This window comes from Galeopterus variegatus, unplaced genomic scaffold (assembly GCF_000696425.1).
Source record: "Galeopterus variegatus unplaced genomic scaffold, G_variegatus-3.0.2 Scaffold5146, whole genome shotgun sequence".
Lineage (NCBI taxonomy): Eukaryota > Metazoa > Chordata > Mammalia > Dermoptera > Cynocephalidae > Galeopterus > Galeopterus variegatus.
Genome location: NW_007731257.1, coordinates 139774 through 143032, shown reverse-complemented (window position 1 = coordinate 143032; position 3259 = coordinate 139774). Strand labels below are relative to the sequence as shown.

The 3259-nt window shown below is 53.0% G+C and overlaps 1 protein-coding gene across 2 annotated transcripts in view; it reads left to right on the top strand.

Annotated features, from left to right (window-relative positions):
• Positions 1 to 61: 61 nt before the first annotated feature.
• MAVS (mitochondrial antiviral signaling protein) overlaps positions 62 to 3259 on the top strand; it is a 14009-nt gene continuing 10811 nt past the window's right edge. Inside the window, exon 1 of one of the 2 annotated variants that reach the window (XM_008589002.1) lies at positions 62 to 124. The gene's annotated coding sequence lies outside the window, so the exon portion shown is untranslated. Of the gene's footprint in view, positions 186 to 3259 lie in introns of both variants that reach the window. The other variant, XM_008589001.1, reaches the window with a different exon arrangement.

Genomic DNA, 3259 nt, shown 5'->3' with positions numbered 1-3259 from the left:
TCGCCCGCCCCCAGGCCTGGCCGCGAAGCCCCGCCCCCGCCGCCTGGCCAATGTCTGCGCCGTCCCGGGAGGGTTCCGGACTCGCGGTGGCGATCTGCGGGTCGCGGGGTCGTGGCTAGCCGAGGTAAGGTCGCCGCCCCGGGCGCTCGGTCCTCGGCTCAGCAGCACGGACGCCTTTCGGGGAGGTAGGCTGCGGTGGCAGGAGCCGCGTGGGACTCGGAGTCCGCCGGGGTGCACACGGTCTGGGTTGCGGGGGGAGGAGGTCCAGGAAAGGACAGGGCAGGTCCAGGAAGGGACAGGACGCGCGGGTCTCACAGCACACGGGGTTCGGGACGCCGAGGGCTCCACGCGTCGCATCCAGCACTCGGGGGGAGGGGACCAGGTGGGGCCGGAGGGAGACGGGCACCCGCCACTGAGCTCCTTCCGTCGCCCGCAGGCCCAAGGGTGACCCTGTGGCTAGGCCGGACCCTGCTGCGCCGACCCGTAGCGGCCGCGCCTGGGGGCCGAGTGCTGCCGGCCTCCCCTAGGTCTTGAAAGTTCTCGGTGATGACACCTGCTTAGAACAGACTCCCCGCCCTCTGCAGACCTGGGTCCCGCCCAGGGATCCAATCACGTCCGAGGCGGTGAGGCCTGCTCTCCCGGGAGGGGGGTATTTCTTTCCGCGACGCACTCAGAGCCTCTGGGACAGTCAGGTCGGAAACTTGGCCGTGCCGGGAACACTCCGCTACCTCCTCCCCTTCTCTGATACGGTTAGGAGGTGCCAAGAAAACAATGAAAAACAAAGCAAAAACTACATCTTCTCTGTATGGATGCCGTGAAGTCTCAAAAACATCTGGGAAGACAGTCAGCGAACTGGGTACTGCAGCCGCCAGCAGCGGTGTGTGGGCAGAGTTAGTGTCCTCAGCCCCGTCTGAAAGATTTCCATTTCTGCCAAGAGAAGGGACTAAATGTTGCATTCTCCCAGGGTGCACCCTCACTCAGCGACGCCCCTCACCCAGACAGTGACCTTGGCCCCTCCCTGGACTTGAAGGCTGGGAGCTGGCTGTGTGGATCTCACTTGCTACAGGGGCCTCTATTCCCTGCAAGGTGTATGGCCATCTGCAATGAGGCAGTAAGTCTTGGGATCAGATCCTGTCCCCTGGCCGGCTGTGTAAGTTGATCACTTCTTTCATGGGACTGTGGCAAAGATTAAGGGAAAGAACCTTAGGACATGCCTGTCTATGGTGGGCCCTCAATAAGAGTGAACAAATATGGTCCTCCTTTCCTCTTGGTTGGGCCACATCATCCTTCCCAAATCTGTGCTGTAAGGGCCTAGGCTGGGATGCAGAAAAATGCCTCACCTGAGTCCCTACTGACACCTTCCTGGGTACCACGGGAAGGGAAAGAGAAAGAGGTCTATCATCCTCCACAGATTTGTTCTTTGCTCGTCTCCTGAAGGCTCAGAGGGCCCTCTCCTCACCTCCCTGACCTTCTGTCATTAGCTCTTGCCTCACCAACAAGGTAGTGTTTGGTGGTTGGTAAAGCAAGTCGTGTAATGTCAGTGAGGCCAGTAGACAGTCTGCTGCCCCATTTCCCATGTGGCCAGGGGACTGGTGGGCTCAGCAGTTTTTAGGTGCTCTCTGCTCTGCAGCATGTCTCCTAGAGGTCTCACACCTGACACTCACTTAGTTGTCTCCTCTCTGCTTTCCTCCCTTCCTGACAACGCATTTGGAATCCAATAGTATCTCCAGTTTCCCTTGTTCAGAACTGAGCTTTGGAGTTCTCTCTGCACCCCCTCCCCCCGCCCCCCGTTTCTCCGGCCTGGTAAATGGCACTTCCATCCACCCAGTGCCCAAGGAGTCACCTTTGTTCTTTTCTCTCCCTTACCTCCCACGTCCACAAAACGTCAGGAGTGTGCCTGCAGCTCACCCTCTCCATGGTTACCATCCTGGCCATATCCATCATATCTTCCAGTGTCGTGGCCTCCTGACTTGTCTCCCTGCTCCCATCCTGGCCTCTTCAGGTCTCACAACTGCCAGAGAGGTCTTTAATGTAAATCAGATCCTCTCATTTCCCTGCTAGAACCTTCTAATGGTTCCCTGTTTCACTCCAAATAAAACCCAAAGTCCTTTCCTACAACACCCTACATGAGTGGCCCCTGCCAACCTCTTTGACCCTGATCTCTGCCCCCTTCCTCCAGTTTTCTTTTTTTTCCTTTTTTCTTTTTTTTTTGAAAGATGACCGGTAAGGGGATCTCAACCCTTGACTTGGTGTTGTCAGCACCATGCTCACATGGTGAGCTAACCGGCCATCCCTATGTGGGATCCGAACCCGTGGCCTTGGTATTATCAGCACCACACTCTTCTGAGTGAGCCATGGGCCGGCCCTCCTTCCTCCAGTTTTCTAACCACCACCATACTGACCTGCTTTTTATTCTTCAAACATGCCAAGCTCATTCCCATATTAGGACTTTTTTCATTTGCCCTCTGCCCGAAACCCCAATCTTCTCACATCTAAGAACAGCTCAGCCCAAATGTCACCAATTCAGGAGGCTTCCTTGACCCCTCCAGTTCAAGTAGCATGCCCTTGTCCAGGGGCTCTATCTCCATATCCTGCTTTATTTTCTTTATAACCTTTGTTACTGTGTGGAATTCTTATTTAGCTGTGTGTTCACTGATCTGTGATCTGTCCCACTCCAGTAGATTATAAAATGGATGATGGCATAGATCTTGTCTCTCTTATTCCCTGCAGCACTCCCTGATGGGGGAGGCACGTAAGAAACAAGCAAACACACACATCTATAATTGCAAATTGTGGTAAGTGCTCCATAAACAACTGGCAGCAATTGCTTGTATTTGAGGCATTTAAAAAATTTTAAGCTTATAAGGCTGAGCTACTGTATTGTCAAAACAAGCTCTCAGCCATTTTAAGGGTCAGCAAAAGCCTGGAGAAGACTCGTAACTTGCCCCGGGTCACACAATGAATCAGGGCCGTGGAATTTGGTCTTCTACCATAAGAACATGTATGTAGCAAGCTTTAATGGTGGGCCTGCAGTCAGGTTCTGGAAAAAATCTACTCTGGAAGACCTCTCAGTTCTTTGTTCTTCCGCTAACTAGCAAGCCCTTTAATTTCTCAGTATCTCATTTTCTTCATCTTTAAAGTAAGATGATCCTATTAATATCATGTTGGGCTTCTTTTTTTCTGTTTTTTCAGTACACCAAAAAGAAACAGGACTTCTTTTTTTTTTTTTTTTTTTTTTTGTTTTTTTTTTTTTTCCGGG